Here is a 22098-nt window from a genome sequence, read left to right on the forward strand (position 1 = left end):
ATTCTAGTGAAAAATAAGAGAATATTTTATTCACCGTTGTACATCCCATATGTTATTGTAAAGCAACTTATCCCTCAACCATAACTTTAAATGTGTTCGAGTATTTATATCAGTGAACTCTACCACTACTTTTTTCTTCTCTAATTTCATTGAAAAAAAGCTTGCAGATATAAATGTAACACTATTTTTAATCTTCCTTTCAATTTTGGCCATAAGAGAAACTGAAAAACTGAGAGCTCTCACTATGTCTAAGAAACAGCCGAGTGAAGTTGCTTTCACCTGTAATCCCAGCACTTTGGGAGGCCAAAGTGGAAGGATTGCTTTAGGCCAGGAGTTCAAGACCAACCTGGGTGACAGAGTGAGACCCTAGCTCAAAAAAAGAAAGAAAAGAAAAGAAAAGAAACAAAATAATATAGGTGTGGTAATCAATATACAATATATGAATACATCAAATCATCACATTGTATACTTTGAATATATACAATTTTTATTTGACAATTATACTTCAATAAAGCTGGAAAAAGTAAAGTACATCTTTTATAGGCAAAAAAGAGAGACTGAGAAAGTCAGTAACATCCTATGTACTTTTTATTCCTTTGGAAAGGCAGAGGAGATATGTAAGGGAGAAAGAGAGATGTTTCGTTGTCCAAAGATGCCCTGAAGATATTGTATTAGTGATGAAAATAGGAATACATTTGATTACAAAGGCTAACCATCTGTTTAGTCTATCCTTAAAAATGTGTCCTTACATGACCCCCAAAGCTAGAAAATGCTAATGAAGGCCTAGATTCCAGGATATCCATTGTGTTCATACTTGACCTTTCTTCTCCCACCAATAGACCTATCAAAGCAAGCATTAATAATACATGTAATGTGATCCTTCTATCAGTATTCAGTCTCTATTTACCCACTGGAATCATTTTCTTTCTAGGAGAGTGGAACAAAACCTTGTTGACAACACCGTGACAAAATCATAACCTCCCTTGAAATAAATGTGGGCATATTCCATAACTTACTATGAAATTGTTTTTTTCATACAAAACATATCCCTGAAATTTTATTAATTTCAAAGTAGAAATATGAGTCTACAAATATATAATTCATGTTTACTTGCCTTTCAATTATATATATGTTTATGTGAGTGTGTATGTATTATGTATGCTTATCATGTACCAGGCTTTCTATTCAGTGCTGAGCACCCAGCAATGAAAATCAAAGTCAAAATTCCTTTCTCATAGGAAACCAAAATCAACAACAAAACAAATAACACAATCTCATGTAATGATTAATACTATAAAACATTTCCATCACAATGAACATATTCAAATTATTAAACCTGGCTAATCACATATGTATAAATACATTTTACTTGAATTAGGGTAAATAAATTTTATATTTGATTAAAAAACAAAAACAAAACAAAAAATATATTTATAGTATAAACATTATGAAATTATTAAACCACATGGATCATTCTTTTATGATTTTGAGTGCTTTTTTTTTTTTTTTGTGATGGAGACTCACTGTGTCACCAGGCTGAAGCGATCTCGGCTCACTGCAACCTCCGCCTATTGGGTTCAAGCTATTCTTCTGCCTCAGCCCCCCGGGTAGCTGGGACTGCAGGCACACACCGCCACGCTCAGCTAACTTTTGTATTTTTAGTATAGATGGGGTTTCACCATGTTGGCCATATTTTTATAAAAATTTCAAATTAATATACATAACATGTATAAATACTATCCTTTAGATAAAATACTAAATGGTTTTATTTAAAATGTTCCCAAAATAATTTAAAATGGATTAAAATTATTATTGCAAGTTTCGCTTTTTGAGTGTGTATGTTTTGCTAATATTTGAGCAATAGGAGAATTATCAATTTCAGTATAAGATCTACTCAAAATTTATCTTATGTTATGTTATTATATGTGCCTGTACCAAAGTGGTATCTGGTATACTTCATTTTCTAGAAAGTGTCATGCTTTAGGTAAAAATACACATTGATTATTGGTAAGATCTGTAACACAAAATGCCAGCCATGGGAAAGTCAGCCCTTGTTGCAGTACCAGCCAGAGGAAATGTTTCTGATATTTTTACATAAGTGCCTTTTGGCGCCACTCAAATCATACCCAAGTGACTTCCTGTTTTGCTTCCCTCCCAGGATATGCTGGATATATCTCTCAGAAGAGATCTTTCACTGTTAAAATAAATTGCTTTCAGCTGTGAATATTTAATTGGCAATAATAAGCAGCAAAGATGGTGTAAAATATCTGTTACTAGTTAACCATGATACAAGTAGGTTGGAATCGAGACCAAGTTGTCACTAAATTATTCTACTCTTATTTGGTGGGATAATTTAAAGAAACGTAAGATTGAATAAAAACCCAAAAGTCCTGCTTCAGCTGTAGAATTTAACAGCAAAATACAGAAACATTAAGCAGAAGATCCTGTTGTTACATTCATTTGGGCTATGACGTGTAATTCGGGAAACAAACTCTAAATAGGCTCTTCCAGATTTAATACAGGGGCCCCCCATTACAGTTGGCCAGGTGAAGCTTTCTGAAGGAATGAATGACAGATGTAGTGCATCTGCATTGACCCCTGTAGGATCAAGGGATCCATCCAGGTTGATGAGGTCTTGGTAAGGTGTTGGTAAGGTGTCATGTGCAGCACCACAGGCAAAATACAGTATTAGATACTATGAGTGTTCAGGTGCTGAGACAAACATCCCACAGATGAGAACTGTACCCAACTGACAATGCAAATTTTACACACACTACATTAGGACAGCAGAGGAGTAATTTATATTAGGAAAGGATTTTTCACTTCAAGTGTCTCTTTAAAAAAGAATCCCCCAGGCCAAATGCAGTGGCTCACGCCTGTAATTCCAGCACTTTGGGAGACTGAGGCGGGTAGATTGCTTGGGCCCAGGAGTTTGAGACCAGCCTGGGCAACATGACAAAACCCTGTCTCTCCATACAATACAAAAATTAGCTGGGTGTGGTAGTGAGTGCCTGTAGTCCCAGCTACTGAGGAGGCTGAGGTGGGAGAATCACTTGGGCCCAGGAGGCTGAGGCTGCAGTAAGCCAAGATCACACCATTGCACTCCAGCCTGGGTGACAGAGCAAAACCTCGTCTCCAAAAAAAAAAAAAAAAAAAAAAGAACTCCCCCAGTATACTTTGTTCAGTAACTTTATTAACAAAAAAATAAACTATATATAAAGCATATCACTTGATAAGTTTCAATATATGTATGAAATATTACAATCATGATAATAAATATATTCGTTACCCTCAAAAGATTGCTCACACTCCTTTCTAATTCATTGCACTCAGATTTACCCCTGTCCCCAGACAACCACATTTCTTTCACCATAGATTAGATTGCATTTCCTAAAATTTTACATAAATGGAATCATCTAGTATGTGTATCTGTGACTAGCTTCCTTCACTCAGCATAATATTTCAAGATTAATTCATGTTTCCACATATATCAATAGTTACTCTTTTTTATTGCTGAATACTATTCATGGTATGATACATTAGTTTGTTTTTTCATTCATCTGTTGATGGCAATATAGGTTGTTTTCTGTTGTGGACTATTAGAAATAATGTCATTATGAATGTCCATATACAAAATTCTGTATAAATATATGCCTTCATATACCACATATTTGCAAGTCACATATGTAAAAAATAACGTATTTTTAGAATATACAAGAAATTCTCAAAATTCAGTAATATGAAAGCAAATAGTAACATCAATAAAAGTGAACGAAAAATCTGAACAAATACTTCACTAAATAAGATATACAGATGGCAAATAAGTACATGAAAACAATACTTAAAATCATTAGGAAAATACAAATTAAAACCGCAGTGCTATTAATCCCTTATCAGACAGATAAGGGCAATCTCAATTCCAGAGACTGCCCGCCTTTCATTCTGTTCATTGTTTCCTTTGCTATGCAGAAGTTTTTTGATGTAGTCCCGCCTCTCAGTTTCTTATTTTGTTGCCTGTACTTTGGGTGTCAAATCCAATAAATCATTGCCAAGACCAGTGTCAGGAAGATTTTGCCCTGTTTTCTGCAAGAAGTTTTATAGATTCACATATTTACTTTTAAGTTTTTAATCCATTTTTAGTTGATTTTGTGTATGCTGTAAAATAAGGGCCAAATTTCATTTTTTTGCATGTGGATATCTAGCTTTCTCAACCTGATTTGTTGATGAAGACGTACTTTCCCATTGTGGGGTTTTGATACCCTTGTTAGAAATCAGTTGACTCTATATGTGTGGGCATAATTCTGGCTTCTCTGTCTATTTGGCGTATGTGTCTGTATTATTTTTTACATTTGAACTTTTATTTTATATACAGGGGGGTACCTGTGCAGATTTGCTACATGGGAATACTGCATGATGCTGAGGTTTGGAGTACAGATTCCCTCAACCTGGTAGTGAACACAGTACCCAATAGGCAGTTTTTCTTTAACCCGCCCTCCTCCCTCCACCATCTAGTAGTCTGCAGTGTCTACTATTCCCATATTTATGTCCACATGTGCTCAATGTTTAGCTCTCACTTATAAGTGAGAATATGCAATATTTAGCTTTCTGTCCCTGCATTAATTTGTTTAGGTTTATGGCCTCCAGCTCCTTCCATGTTGCTGCAAAGAATATGATTTCACTCCTTTTTATGGGTGTGTAGTATTCCATAGGGTATATGTACCACTTTTCTTTATCTAATCTACCATTGATGGGCATCTGGGTTGATTCCATGTTTCTGCTATTATGAATATGTGTCTGTATTTATGCTGGCACCACACTGCCTTAATTACTGTAGCTTTATAATAAGTTTTGAAATCAGGAAGTGTGATTCCTCCAGCTTTGTTCTTTCTCAAATCACTTTGACTATTTGTGGTGTCTTATGGTTCCATATGAATTTTATAATATTTTTTCTATTTCTATAAAAAATGCCATTGGGATTTTGATAGGGAGTGCATTGAATCTGTAGATTATTTTGGTAGTATGGACATTTTAACAATATGGATTCTTCCAATTCATGAATATGAGCTGACTTTCCATTTATTAGTGTCTGCTTTAATTTCTTTCACATTTGTTTTATAGTTTTCAGTGGACATGTCTTTCACCTCTTTGGTTAAGTTTATTCCTAAGTATTTTATTTTTGATTCTATTATAAATAAGATTATTTTCTTGATTCTCTTTTCAGATAGTCCCTTGTTAGTAGACAGAAATTCAACTATTTTTGTATGTTGATTGTGTAACCTGAAAATTTACTGAATTTGTCTTTTAGTTCTAACAGGTATGTGTGGAGGATTTAGGGTTTTCTACAAATAAAATCATGTCATTTATAAACAGATAATTTTAGGCTGGGCACGGTGGCTCATGCCTGTCATCTCAGCACTTTGGGAGGCTGAGGCGGGTGGATCACGAGGTCAGGAGATTGAGACCATCCTGGCTAACATGGTGAAACCCTGTCTCTACTAAAAATACAAAAAATTAGCTGGGCATGGTAGCGGATGCCCGTAGTCCCAGCTACTCGGGAGGCTGAGGCATAAGAATCACTTGAACCTGGGAGGTGGAGCTTGCAGTGAGCTGAGATCATGCCACTCTACACCAGCCTGGGCAACAGAGTCAGATTCAGTCTCAATAAATAAATAATAAATAAATAAATAAATAAATAAATAAAACAGATAATTTTAATTCTTCCTTTCTGGTTTAGATGCCTTCCAAATCTTTTTCTTGCCTTGCTCTGGCTAGGACTTTCAGTTTTATGTTGAATAGAAGAGAGGATATTCTTGTCTTGTTCCCAATATTAGAGAATAAACTTTGTCCTTCACCACTGAGTATGATGTTAGCTGTGAGCTTGGCCTTCATTGTGTTGAGATGCATTTCTTTTATACCTTCATTTGTTGAGCCCTTTTTTCATGAAAGGGTGTTGACTTTTGTCAAAATCTCCTACGTTTCAATAGCAAAGAAACAAATAACTTGATAAAAATATGAACAAACAACCTGAATAGGCATTTATCCAAAGAAAACATACAAATGGCTAAGATGTATATGAAAGGTGATCAACACCATGAATCATCTTAGAAAAGCAAATCAATATCACAATTAGATATCACCTTACACCTGTTAGGATGGTTACTATGAAAAAAAAATAAAAGATAACCACCATTGGCAAGGGTATGGAGAAAGGGAACCCTTCTACATTGTTGTTAGTAATGTAAAACTATACAGCCACTATTGTTAACGGTATAGAGTTTTTCAAAAAATTAAAAATAGAGCTACCATATAATCCAGCAATCCCACTTCTAGATATATAAATCCAAAAGAATTTAAGTTAGAATCTTGTAGAGTTTTCTGTGGTTTTATGTTCATTGCAGCATTAATCACAATAATCAAGATATGGAAACAGCCTGAATGCCCATTGACAGATGAGTAAATAAACAAAGTGTGATATATAAATATGTACAATGGAATATTATTCAGTCTTAAAAAGAAGAAAATTGTATCATTTGCAACAACAGGGATGAACATAGAAGATGTTATGCTAAGTGAAATAAGCCTGTCACAGAACGGCAAACAATTCCAATTATACGAGCTATCTAAAATCATCAAACTCATAAAGGCAAAGAATGAAATGATGTTTGCCAAGGGCTATGGAAAATTGTCGCTCAATGGATGTAAAGTTTCACTTATGCAAGATGAGTAAGTTCTAGAGATCCGCTGTGCAGCACTGTACCTATAGTTGACACTATGGTGTTGTGTGCTTTAAAATGTTAAGACCGTAATCTATGTTAAGACCATAGATCTTAAAACCCATGTTAAGTATTCTTACTATAAACACACACTACACAGACTACACACACACATACATACACACACATGAAATAAGAACAGAAGGAAATTTTTGAGGTAATGGTTATGTTTAGTGTTCTGTGATGATGGTATCATGGAGTTATGCATATATTCAAACTCATCAAAATGTATGCATTAAATATAGGCAACATTTTCTGTATCAATTACCTCAATTAAGCTTAAAAAATAAAATTTTTAAAGACAACAAAAAAGAACCCATAGTGAGATACCTCTGCATACTTGTTTGAAAGGGCTAGAATTTAAAAAGCCTGGCCATACCAAGTGTTGGCAAGATCTGGAAGAAACAGAAGCTTTATACACTGCTGTTGGTAATATAAAAACCACTCCTTTGGAAAACAGTTTGACACTTTCTTAAAAAGTGACATATGCATTTAACATGCTATTCAGCTATTCAATTCTTTAATATAATCCAATTTTATTTAAAATCATTTTTTTAAGCTTCAGCATTCTGTAATTTACTTGATTCTCACTGTGCTAGAAATTAAAACCCATTTTTTTTCTGAACAGAACATTTACATTTTTGTGGGTTTTTTACTGATCTAGTGTGATAACTTCAAAGCCTTTTATCCCACATCACAATCAGGGTAAAGTTGAGAAAAAGAGAGTAATTATTAATAAACTACTTCATTTTTGCCACTATTTCAGTCAATTTGGTGAGTTAAGCATCAGAATTGTGAGAAAGGGGATCCATCATTATATTTTTTGAGAAAATAGAAAGTAGCTGCTCTCTTTTCTGTTTGGAAATCCTCCAAAAACATCTTCTAATGGATTCGGCTGTGAAATGAAGTCTACCTCTTTTCTTTTTATTGAAACTCAGTGCCATCAAATCAATGTCACAGAGAGCTCTAAGGGGCACTTGAACACTGCAATTTTGAACAAAATATGTCTTGAGAACTTTTAAGGAGGTCAGCAAAACCTCAAAATCACTAAAGACATGTATTCATCAAAACTTTTTTGCTATCTTCCAGTAGCCTACTTCGGTGTGTTCTTACAAAAGATTGCTGATTAGAGTCAGATATTTAGCTCTGCATAAAGGGCACCCTCCTGCCCTCACCATTCCCACAAACATAAGAGAGAATATCATGAAGTTGAGACATTAGATAGGTAGCCAGATGTTTTTTGAAGGGTAAAACTAAAACTAAGTTTGAAGAGAAAAGAAATCTTTTAAGGTCACACGGGCTTTAGTTGCCTGTCATTTCATTTTAAAATGACTAAGACTGTGTTATTTTAATTTGGGTGACATGGAATCAATATTTATTATGCACCTATTACTCTCCAGTCGATTCTAGGAACACAGAGATGAGTCAAACACTGTTCTATGGACCTAACACACTAATCATGGGATATGGAAGATAGACAAATCAGTGAATATGCAATCACAAGTCACTGTGTAGTTACACCAGACGTTTGGTTTCATTTATATATTTTTTTCTTACCTAGCATCTAAGAACCTTTTCTATGTTTGAAAATCTGCTCTTGGATAAGCCTGTTTGGAAAGTAACTTCCCCAGTCAAATGGAAGTACTCAGGACTTGAATCTAGGATGCTGGATTCATTCCAGGAGTAGAAGATATACTGTCTACAACAGCCACCAGTATCCAGCAGGACATGAGTGCCCAGGAATGAATAACATCAACATTCCGGCTAGGCCGCTTCTGTGGTGTGACCAAGACTGAGGTCATCCGGTCATCTACCTTCTTATGGTTCCTCTTTATTTTCTGAGTTTGCTTCTCCAGACTGTGTATCAATTTTGGAAGCCACTCAAAACATTTTTTAAATGTTAATAGAGAATAATTAACAGCGATGACTATACATTAGGTGGACAGGGAAGGCATATCTAATGTGACAACATGTAAGATGAGACTTGAAGAGAAGCTGACCGCCATGTGAAGAGCAAGGGTGCCTGCAGGATGAGTGATGTGCTAAGGGTCTGGGACAAGAAACATTGATTGTGGCATAATAAGGGAGAGCGGTTGGCAAATGGTACTAACATACTGTTAGACAGAAAAAATAAATTGTAATGTTTGACAGCAGACTAGGGTGATTATATTTAGCAACAGTATGTTGTATGTTGTATATTTAAAAGTGGATAGAAAAGAGGATTTGAAACATTACCAACAAATAGAAATAATAAATACTCAAGGTGATGAATACCTCAAATACTTTGACTTACACATTCTATGCATGTAACAAATACCCACATGTGCCCCTGATTATATAAAATATTATGTATCAGTGAAGGGGAAATTTTTTTAAAGAACTTTTTGAGGCTGGTACTACAATGGGAAAGTAATGAGCAAGACAGAGAGGCAGAGATTTGTACAATTAAAGACTTAAGGGGAGGGGAGGCCAGATCATTCAGGACTTTGTAGGACATAAGGATATTAAATGTTATTCCAAGGATAATAGGAAACTTTTAAAATAATTTCAGCCGTAGAGTAATATAATCAAATCTACATAAAAAAAAAACACCGTGTCTTATGGTGGGGACACGTTTGGAAAGGCAAGAGAAGAATCCGGGGATAAGGTAGGAGGTAATTTCAAAAACTTTAGGCGAAAGATGGTGTCAGCCTAGACTAGGATGATAGTGATGGATACCAAAACCTTTGCAAAGGGAAGATTTGCATCATATCTTGAAATATTTCTAAGTCAAATATCAGTGCATTCGATGGTAGAATGAGAGAGGAGAAGGCTATGAAGGAGAGAGAGAAATCAAGGATAATCTAGAGATATCCCAATGAAGAAAACAAAAAGAAGAAAACATATGAACCTTGGAAATAGCCAAAACCGGAGGCATCTAGATTTGGGAATCACCAGCTAGAGAGGCTATTAAAGTGATGGAAGCAGATAAGGAAAAGACTGTGAGGTAAGTACCTTGATTTTTAATTTTTTTTTTTCCAAAAGAACCTGGGATCAAGCCCTGAGGAACTTCAATATTTAGAATCTGGGTGAGAGCAGGTAGCACAAGAAACTGAAAGTCGTTCAAAGAGGTACAGTGAAACCAGGAGAATATTGTTTCACATAATCCAAAAGAACTTGCTTCATTGAGGAGGAGAGAGAAGTCACCTGAATCCAGTTCTGCTGATAAATTGAATATTAGAAAAGAAAGTGTCCATTGAATTTAGGAATGGGATAATTGCTGACATTGAAAAGAGCAGTTCCAGCAGAAAACACGTTCTGGAAGTCTTATTAGAGAGGTTATAGACAAATTAGACTTTAAAGTGAGTGAACTGAATCTAAATGTGTCAACTTTTTTTTTAAATAAATAAATTAAACTTTAATAAATTAGCGACTTTTGGTTATCAAGACACCACAAACAGAGGGAAAGTAGCAAACCACCTGATGGGAGAAGATATTTACAATACATATAATCTCGAAGTATCCCTACCCAGAATAGTTATAAAAGTCCTACTAATCAAGAAAAAATATATATATCACAATAGAAAAGCTGACAAAAGTCATTAACAGGTACACTACAAAAGAAGGTTTTCAAATAATCATTAAATATGTGAAAAATTACTTCATTAGTCGTTGGGTAAATTAAAATTAGAACCACTAAATATCATAGAATAGCTAAAATTAAAAACAGACTGACAATACCAAGTGTTGGTGAGGCAGTGGAGCAACTAGAACTCTCATGCACAGCATACAGAATTAAAACTGGTATCCCTTGGCTGGCCGTGGTGGCTCACACCTGCAATCCCAGCACCTTGGGAGGCCAAGACAGGCAGATTGCCCGAGCTCAGGAGTTCAGCCTAGGCAACCAAAAAGAAAAAAAAAGAAATGTGTCGACTTGAATAAAACTCAGAAACCCAATGATGACTAAAAAAAGATAACAGTATGATAAGATATTGATATCAGTTTAACAAAGATTAGATGACACTGTACATTATTTATGAATATTACATATATATGGTAAAGGTTTAAACACATGGACAGGAAAGACTCACTCCCAATTTTACTATAGCAATTAATCCTGGGGAGGAAGAGAGAGATATGACAGAGGAATAGAGTTTCTTCAATTTTATTTATAGTGTTTTATTTTTAAAAATCTTGTGAAAATATGGCAAAAATGATCTGAGTGACGGATTGTATAGCTTTATGGATTACTGTATATTTAAATTTTGTGAAGAATAAAAATAGAGAAGTTGGAGTAATAAGGAAAGCAAAGAAAGAAAATAAATTCTAGAGTTAGCAAGATACTAATTATTTTACCAAGTTAGTGCCATTCCCTGATAACGTTCCACACTCCCACATTTCTTCTTTGGATAATCCTTTTCTAAAATTGCATCACATAGATACACACACACACACACACATCTCTATCCTAAAATACATATAAATAGGCCAGACACAGTGGCTGACACCTGTTACCCCAGCACTTTGGTAGGTCAAGGCAGGTGGATTGCTTGAGCCCAGAAGTTGGAGAATAGCCTAGACAACATGACGAAACCCCGTCTCTATAGAAAATGCAAAAATTAGCCAGGCATGGTGGCACTTGCCTGTAGTCCCAGTTACTCAGGAGGCTGAGGAGGGAGGATTGCTTGAGTCCAGGAGGTGGAAGCTGCAGTGAGCTGAGATGGTGCCACTGCACTCCAGCCTGGGTGACGGAGTGAGACCTTGTCTCATAAAACAAAATAAAATAAAATTTTGATACTCCCTTCAAAGCCAACTTAAACATCAACTTCTCTATCAAGCCTTCCCTTAATCTCTAAAAAGAAAAAAGATTCATTTTCTGTCAATATTGTAACCACTTCATCTCTCAGACTTTATATTTATCAAATATTACTTTTGTTTACTATAGCAATATTTATTCTCATCCCCAGCCAGAATGGAAGATACGGTAAGAACCTACTAGAAGGTACTTAGTGAATTTTGTTTTGAACAGAAACCTTTATTCCAGCACATATTACTTCACTATTTCAATTTTTAAGGAAATTCTTGTCTTACTTGTAATAAATGTGTCATCTGTAAATATAAACTTATAAAGATACAATATGCTAATACAATACGTAAATATAAACTTATAAAGATACAATATAATACAATATAAGAATATGTCTGATGTGTGAATAAATTTAAAATACAAGGCACTGAAGTTAATGCTTTATAATCTCATTTAGTCTTCAAAACAATCATTATACCTAAGCTCATCTCCTATTCTTCACTTTATAGTTGAGGGAACTGAGGCTTACTGAGGATGACCAAGCATAAGTAATTACAAAGTTTCCACAATTAGTTAGTGGAGTTTGACCTCATATTCCTGGCCTTCTAACTCTTTCTCACTCTCTCACACTTTCTCTCTTACACACACACACACACACACACACACACACACACACACACAGCTCCATATCTCTTGGTCCCTTTAAATGTAGATCAGAGCTGATTTAAAGAGAAAACTATCACAATAGCTGATCAAATGACTGATTCACTAAAGAGAGGGATTAAAATTACATCTGTTTAGTACTTTAATATCCTTTCAGATTTCTCCCATGTCCATCATTTACTTGATCCTCACAAGTAGTTATTAAATTTATTTACATGTAATACATAGAAATGAGTCTCCAACAAAGATCCATACAAATCCTTCAAATATTGCTCAGTAATTTCTAATTAACTCAACATAGAACTGTTTTTATTACTTTGCCATAATAGATATCATCCAAATTTATTACATAATGTGTTTTCTCTTTTTGGACTGTTGGACTCTTCTGTAGAGTCCATTGCATATTCATAGGTTTATATATTTTTGCTACTGGAAACAGAGTCTATATATATATATATATATATATATATCTTTTTTTTGAGATGGAGTTTCACTCGTTGCCCAGGCTGGAGTGCAATGGCGCTATTTTGGTTCACTGCAACCTCCACCTCCCAGGTTCAAGCAATTCATTTGCCTCAGCCTCCTGAGTAGCTGGGATTACAGGCATTCCACCACCATGCCAGGCTAATCTTTGTTTTTTTTTTTTTTTTTTTTTTTTTTTAGTAGAGCCAGGGTTTCACCGCGTTGGCCAGGCTGGTCTCAAAGTCCAGACCTCAGGTGATCCACCTGCCTCGGCCTCCCAAAGTGTTGCGATTACAGGCGTAAGCCACCACACCCAGCCTAGAGTCTACATTTTGAAAGTATTAGTTCTTCATTCCTGTTTTTTTTTTTGAAATAAAATCAAATAATTTTTCCATAACTATAATTTTAGACATTTCCTCCATGATCTTAGATAACTGGCTTTAAAAGCCTTTAAAAGTCTTAAAGTAGCACAGTTGGATGCTGCATGTCATGGTATCATCTCTTCTCTATATTCTTGATTTAGTTTGAGACTATCCCTCTCAACCTGAAACTCATTTTACCCTTACCCACAGCTCAGAATGTAAGGCATCACATATGAACCTTTGTTTTATTCAAGTCCCTCTAAAATCACCTGCCTAGCAGGGATATTTTGAAGATTAAATAAAATAGCCCATATAAAAATATTACAGCAGTGACAGACACACAGTAGTTACTCAGTAAATAGTAGCCATTAATTTATTATTGTTACCTTATAAATATATTTTAATAACTCCATCTTCAAAACTGGTATTTTCTCATTTACCTACAAGCATGCTTTATATTTTCCTAAGCAATAATTTTCTGCCTTCCCACAATTTTCAGTTCCTTAGGATTAACTATCCTTATAATGTTCTTTTCATGGCTTGGTTTTTGTTTTAAAATGTTCCATTTAGCAAAACACTTTCTTATATTACAGTAATACCTGGTAGAAATTGAACCTGAGTAGTCATTGTCTTCAATTATTTTCTGCTTTAATATTAAAATATAAAACATCATACCTAAAAACAATTCTATATCAATCATGCCAAGCTCTCTTTCTTCTTGTGAAGTGTGCGATCTTCCAAATTGTAATTATATTCCATAATACATACAGGAATACAAGATGTCCTGTAGTGTAAGGATTAAATCAGATGATGTACAGGAAATGTTTAGAATCATGCCTGGGACATAATTGCTCATTAAAAGTTAGTGTCTTACTGTGGTATCAGTGCATCTGTATTAGTCCAATTCACACTGCTACAAAGACATACCCAAGACTGGGTAATGTATAAAGAAAAGAGCTTTAATTGACTCATAGTTCTGCATGGCTGCGGAGGCCTCAGGAAACTTACAATTATGGCCAAAGGGGAAGCAAGGCACATCTTACATGGCAACAGGAGAGAAACAGCAAATTGAAGTGCCACACTTTTAAATTGTCAGATCTCATGAGAAATCTTAAGAACAGAATGGAGGAAACCACTCCCATAATCCAAATACATGCCACCAGATTCCTGCCTCAATACTTGAGGATTACAATTCCAGATGAGATTTGGGTGAGGACACAGAGCCAAACCATATCGTTCACTAAAGAACTGCATCTTCTGTGGCAATCCCTTATCGTGCCTCCAGCCTTAATAAGGAAAGTTCTAGGAAAATCTGTAATCCCTGCTTGCAGATGCAAATGAACTCCACTTCCAGATTCTAATATCCTTTCCTATCACTTTTATTAAATATCACTGACATACCTCATCTAATAGGCCCTGCATTCTTGTGCTGAACATTTCACCTTTCCCCCCACGTGCTACTCAAGAAGGCAGCCAAAGGTTGGTGCTGGCAGACTTCCAGATTTATGTGGCGCTTCAAAGGGCGGCCAGGGCCTTATGGGCCCACAGGTGGCTCCTCTCCACAGCTTCATCCTATCTCTCAACTCCCAAGCTGCAACATCTTTTATTAAATTGGCTCTTCACTCTTACTAATATCCCCATTCTCTCATTAAATCTCTACCTGTGTCTGGTAAAAACAGACAGAAAAAAAGTCTAATTTTTGTGTTTGAAAGAGTTCCATAAGGAACTGAATTTTCTAAAATTGCTTGTTTGTTGCCATTCTAACCCAGCTGTTTCTCCTTAAAACTTCCCACCATCTTGTTTTAGTCCTATACATTCAGATATAAATCTGTGGCATTTGTCCTTGCTTTCTAGTACATCTCTAATCACTTTGCCCTGTCTCTACAGAAAGATTTTATGGGTAGTTCATTTTTTCTCACTTTTTTTTTTTTACTTTTGTTTCTGTAACATATGCTTTTCATTAATTGCTTCTGTAGCTGTAAAAAGCAATTTTGTTATCTAAAATTTTTTATTTAATTTCTTTCCTTGAGACTTTTCTCTATGTTTTCATCTGTGCTGCTCTTCTGAGCTCTTCACAAGCGGACAAAGAGAAACATTCTGATTCTGTCGGACCAGAAATTTGCTATCTTACATAAACCTATGCAAAATGTATACACTTTTGTGAAGTACATTTACCTACTATCAATAAGCAAAAACTGTGACGTCTTTCTTTCTCCTTCAATTTCCATTTTTAAAAATATATATTCAGTTCCTATGGACCCACCTTCTTAATTTTTGATAATATTTTATTGCTATCACATTTTCAAATATATGTCTTTTGATTTGAAGGAGTTACGTAATTCTTATTCTAATGGGATTTATAACTGTAATAGTATATTTCTTTTATTGGAAAATTTTCTATGTGATAGCCTTTGCACAAAATGCTTTACCAGCAACTTCTTGTTAAACACTAACATACATTATTAGTGCTCACTAATAGATAGCTTTCTGCACCTTCTTGGAACCTCTACTTCCAGCTACCCCTTGCACTTACGTAAAACTAGGTGATCAGTTGTGGCTAGCAAGCCAAAGGGTTTATGAGTGGAAGCTCCATGCTCACTTGTGCTCCAGCCAATGAGCGTGCCAAGATGCTGGAGTCCCCATTAGCTGAAGTTGCTCTGTGATTGCATGGTACAGAGCATTCAACCAACTCACGGTGCCTGTGCAGCATGCATGGAAAGTACCACTTAGTTGTGTAGTGCCATTGAGATATGGAAGACTAATTTAGCATATTCTTACTACAACAGCTCCATGGTGAATAGTGAATATTAATCTACTGCTTCTTAGATGAAACTGAGACTTAGAAAGTTAACTCTCTGAGGCTCAGTTTGCTTACATGCAAAATAGGAGGTATACAATATTACAGAGATGAAATTACAGTAGATGTAATTAACTAAAACCACTTCATCCACAAAAATGGCAGTTTATTGATGCTGTCACTGTTTTTACTCATCATCCTCATTTTTTAAGATATTTTCTTAAAGTAAGAAGAGTCTCTTTCCTTGGCCTGATCAGTGAGTCTAAAACCAATTTCTTATGGAAATCCTTGTCCATTTTGACATGTGGGCACTCACAAACACACATACATTCATACACACTCATATACATGTTCTCTTTACTGGAAACGTTAACACTGTATGTATATTTGCATGCCCCACCGTCACTAAGTTAAAAAAGTTAAAACTTTGCATGTATCATTGAATATTCTTTTCCATCCTAATGTGATTATATTTTCCTATTTGCATTTTTATTCTTTAATTAATTTCACCTTCTTTTCCCACTTGCTTTAGCTTGTCCTTCCTTTAGTCAATTTGTCAAAATTAGTCCTGTGATCCTTTGCTAGTCACCATTATCTTTAATAGTATCTGATGAATTTATAATTCTGCCCTATATCTATCCCTTGCCTTATTTTTATTTTACAAACTTGAATATTTTCTGTTAATTTTTACTGTATTTTTTCCTAACTAAAATAAAAGCCCAAGGAGCATGGAGATCTTACTCATTGCCACATCCTCAATACTGAGAAAGGTGTCTTACATCCCAGAGGGGCTCAATGAATATTTGTTGAGCAAATAAATAAATGAATTTAAAACTATAAATTCTGTATGATTATAGTGAAATTAAATTATAACAATGTCCAAATGTTTGAGTATGAAACGCGTATTTTTCCCCAATTGCTTTTTATTTGCTCTCAAAAACTTTATTTGATCATTTAAAAATATATATTTAAGTGTTTGTTCCTTCCTTAAGATTTAAATGAGACTATTAGTTCTTAATACTTAGGTATTTAAATATTTTACTATTATTTCATTTTTATTTATAATTATAAAATGCTAATTGTAAAATGTATACTTTTAAAAGTTTGTTTTGATTTGTTTTGCAACCAGTCACAAAATGTACTTTTTTGAAAATTTCCATGAAGAAATAGGTTTTACATTCTTTCTATAGGATGCAGATCTCTCACACCCTCTCTCAATATATATTCTTACGTTATGTCCAAAACACAATCCATATGATCTCTATGTAATCGTTTGTTTATTGATAATCATAATCTTCCTTTTTTATCTAGATCTTAACAATTCTGAAAAAGTTTTTTCAGTATCTCTCAGTACATTAGCAGCACTATGTTTATTTCACAATTTCACATTATTTATATAAATAAATTTAGCTGTTCTCTTTCTCATTTTTTTTTTTTTTTTTTTTTTTTGAGGCAGGGTCTCACTCTGATGCCTAGTCTGGAGTGAAGTGGCATGATCACGGCTCACAGCAGCCTTGACTTTCCAGGCTCAAGTGATCCTCCCACCCCATCCTCCTGTGTAGCTGAGACCACAGGTGTGTGCCACCATGCCCCACTAAATTTTTATTTTATGTTTAGTATTGATGGCATCCCACTATGTTGCTCAGGTTGGTCTCAAACTCCTGGGCTCAAGCATACCTCCAACCTTGGCCTTCCAAAGGGCTAGGATTACAGGCATGAGCCACCATGCCTGGCCTACCTGTTCTATTTTTTTTAAATACACAAATATATAAGAATGATGTCTAGTTTTTTTCTTTTGTCACTGCATAATGTCCTTTTAAACTATTCAGTTTTTTAATGTTTTTTTCCTTAAAAATATAACTTGCATGTAATTATTTTTACTTTTGTTTTCCTTTTGATTTTTGAATTTTCCTATTTCTCGTTTTTATTTTCATACTTTGCTAATTACTTTCTTCTAAATGTCTTCATTTTCAATGAATATTTTCTAACCATTCTCCTTGTCTCTATGTTTTAGCAGAAACATTTAGATTATTCACATTTAGCATAGCAAATGTTAGATTTAATTTTATTTCTTGATCTCACTTATGTTTCTTATTTATCTGATGGGGTTACTCCTTTTTTATAGCATTATTACGCAATTTGATAGAGTTATTACACAGCCTCCTCTTGTTAATCTGGAGATTTATGACTTTCCAGATTAGTTATATCCTCATTCTGGGGACAGTCAAGAACACATATCTCTACTCTTATTTGAAAATGAAATGTTAACTATTTCTCCCCAATTCAGGAAGAGACTTGGGGTGTCAATACTTTCCCTGACCCCAACCCAATGTCAGAAAAGAACTTTGCAGGCTCTTACATCTTCCCCTTTTCACAGACCAAAACCCTGGATTCACTGAATAGATTTTCTTTGCACTATGGCTCCTTGACTTTCAGAATCTTCATTTAACCTATTAATGTTTCCTTTCTACTCTGTCTTTCATGCTCCTGAGGCCTCTGTTGTGATTCATGTATTCGTTTGCTTGGAATCCTTGCTCAAGTATTTTCTTCATATGGTTTATGTTGGCCTTATATTCTCTGAGGGGTTTATTTTTTCAATTTTTAGAAAAATGTTGTTACTTTTAATTTTTGTGTGTACGTAGTAGGTGTACATATTTATGGGTTATTTGAGATCGTTTGATACAGGCCTGTAATGCATAATGACCAAAGTAAATGGGGTATCCATCACCTCAAGCATTTATCCTTCGTGTTACAAACAATCCGATTATACTATTTTAGTTATTTTTAAGTGTACAATTAAATTATTATTGACTATAGATACCCTTTTTTTCTATCAAATACTAGGTCTTATTCTATTTTTTTTTTTGTACCCGTTAACCATTTCTACTCTCCCCCAAACTCCCATGTTGCTCTTCCCAGCCTCTGGTAACCCTCCTTCTACTCTTTATCTTCATGAGTTCAATGGTCTTAATTTTTAGCACGCAGAAATGAATGATAATGTGAAGTTTGTCTTTCCATATCTGGCTTATTTCACTTAACAGAATGATCTCCAGTTCCATCCATATTCTTGCATAGGATAGGATCTCATTCTTTTTTATGGCTGAATAGTGTTCTATTATGTATATGTTCCACATTTTCTTTATCCATTCATTTTCTGATGGACATTAAGATTGCTTCCAAATCTTGGCTGTTGTTAATAATGCTGCAATAAACATGGCAGTACAAATATCTCTTTGATATACTGATTTCCTTTGAGTATATACCCAGCAGTGTCATTGTCACATCATATAGTAACTCTATTTTTACTTTTTCGAGGAACATTCAAACTGTTCTCCATAGTGGTTGTACTAGTTTATATTCCCACCAACAGTATACACGGTTTCCTGTTCTCCACATCCTTTCCAGCATTTGTTACTGCTTGGTGTTTGGATAAAAGCCATTTAAACCAGGGTGACATGATATCTCATTGTAGTTTTGATTTGCATTTCTCTGATGATCAATGATGTTGAGCACCTTTTCATATACCTGTTTGTCATTTCTATATCTTCTTTTGAGAAACATCTATTTGTATTATTTACCCATTTTAAATCAAATTATTAGATTATTTCTTATAAAGTTCTTTGAGCTCCTTATATATTCTAGTTGTTAATCCCTTGTCAGGTGGATAGTTTGCAAATGTTTTCTCCCATTTTTGAGTTGTCTTACCACTTTATTGATTGTATCCTTTGCTGTGCAGAAACTTTTTTTGTGTGTGTGAGATGGAGACTCACTCTGTTGCCCAGGCTGGAGGGCAGTGGCACCATCTGGGCTCACTGCAAGCTCCACCTCCCAGGTTCACGCCGTTCTCCTGCCTCAACCTCCCAAGTAGCTGGGACTACAGGCACCTGCCACCACGCCCAGCTAATTTTTTTTATTTTTAGTAGCGATGGGGTTTCACCGTGTTAGCCAGGATGGTCTCTATCTCCTGATCTTGTAATCCACCCGCCGCAGCCTCCGAAAGTACTGGGATTACAGACATGAGCCACCATGCCCGGCCACTGTGCAGAAACTTTTTAACTTTATGTGATCCCATTTGTTCATCTTTGCCTTTGTCGCCTATGCGTGTGGGGTATTTATTTACTCAAGAAATCTTTTCCAATCCAACGTCCTGGAGAGTTTCTCCAAGGTTTTCTGCTGGTATTTTCATAGTTTGAGGTCTTAGATTTAAGTCTTTAATCCATTTTAACTTGATTTTTGTATGTGGCCAGAGAGGGTGGTCTAGTTTCATTTTGTTGTTGCATTTGGTTTGCTAGTATTTTGTTGAGAATTTTTCCATCAATAACAATCAGGGATTTTTGCCTGGAGTTTTCTTTTTTTTTAATGTGTCATTCTCTGGCTTTGGTATCGGGATAATACTGGCTTTGTAGAATGCATTTGGAAGTATTCCTTCCTCCTCTATTTTTTGGAATAGTTTGAGTAGTAGTTGATATTAGTTTTTCTTTAAATGTTTCATAGAATTTAGCAGTGAAGCCATTGGGTTCCAGGCTTTTCTTTACTTGGAGGCTTTTAATTATGGCTTCAATCTTGGTGCTTGTTTTTAGTCTATTCAGGTTTTGGAGTTCTTCATGGTTCAATAATGGTAGGTTTTATGTGTCTATGAATTCTTTCATTTCTTCTAGATTTTCCAATTTATGGGCATATAGTTGCTCATAAAAGCCGGTACTGATCATGTGAATTTCTGTGTTATCAGTTGTGATGTCTCCTTTTTCATATCTGATTTTATTGATTTGGGTCTTCTCTTTTTTTTTTTCTTAGTCTGGCTAAATGTTTGTCAATTTTGTCTATCTTTTCTAAAAACCAACTTTCATTTTGTGGATCTTTTGTATTGTTTTCTTTTCAATTTCATTTATTTTTGCTCTAATATTAATTATTTCCTTTCTTCTACTAATTTTGGGTTTGGTTTGCTCTTGTTTTCCAGTTCTTTAAGAGGCATCCTTAAGTTATTTATTTCAAAATTTTCTTCTTCTTTGATGTACCCCCTTATAGCTATAAACTTCCCTCTTAGTACTGCATTCACTGTATCTCATAGGTTTTGATATGTTTTGTTTCCATTATTATTTGTTTCAAGAAATTTTTCAATTTACTTCTTAATTTCTCCATTCACTCACTATTCATTCAGGAGCATATTATTTAACTTCAATGTATTTGTATATTTTCCAAAATTCCTCTTCTTATTAATTTGTAGTTTTATTCCATTGTGGTCAGAGACGGCGTTTGATATTACATCAATTTTGGGGAACTTTTAAGGCTTGTTTTTTGCTTTAACATATGGTCCATGCTTGAGAATGATTCATGTGCTGAGGAGAAGAATATCTATTCTGAAGCTATTGGAAAAAATGTTCTGTAAATATCTATTAGGTCCATTTGGTCTACAGTGCAGATTAAGTCTGATGTTTCTTTGTTGATTTTCTCTCTGGAAGATCTGTCCAATGGCAAAAATGAAGTGCTGAAGTCTCTAGCTACTATTGTACTGTAGTCTATCTCTCTAACTTTAATAATATTTGCTTTATATATCAGTGTGCTCCAGTGTTGGATGTATAAATATATTTAAAATTGTTATATCCTCTTGCTGAATTGATTCCTTTAACATTATATGGTGACTTTCTTTGTCTCTAATTATAGTTTTTGTTTGATATAAGTATAGTGAATCCCGCCCTTTTTTTTTAGTTCCCACTACCATGATATATCTTTTTCCATGCCATTATTTTCAGTCTATGTGTGTCTTTATACATGAAGTATGCTTCTTGTAGGCAACAGATCACTGGGTGTGGTTTTTTAATCCATTCAGCCACTCTATGTCTTTTTATTGAAGATTTTAGTCAATTTGCATTTCATGTTATTATTGATAAGTAAGTACTTACTCCTGTTATTTTGTTTCTTGTTTTCTGGTAGGTTTGTGGTCTTCTCTTCCTGCTTTCCCTTTTTCCTGTCTTTTTTTTTTTTTAAGTGATGGTAATTTTCTCTGGTGGTATAATTTCTTGCTTTTTATATTTTGTGTATCCAGTGTACATTTTTTGATTTGAGGTTACCATGAGGCTTGCAAATGCTATCTTTTAGCCCACTATTTTAAACTCATGATGATTTGACACTGATTGCATAAACAAAGAAACAAGAAAAAAGTAATAAAAAGTCAACACTTTAGCTTTGTCCCCTTTTTAACATTTTATCATTTCTGTTTATATCTTGTTCTGTGTATGTCTTGAAAAGCTGTATCTA

This window comes from Pongo abelii, chromosome 6 (genome assembly GCF_028885655.2).
Source record: "Pongo abelii isolate AG06213 chromosome 6, NHGRI_mPonAbe1-v2.0_pri, whole genome shotgun sequence".
Classification (NCBI taxonomy): Eukaryota; Metazoa; Chordata; class Mammalia; order Primates; family Hominidae; genus Pongo; species Pongo abelii.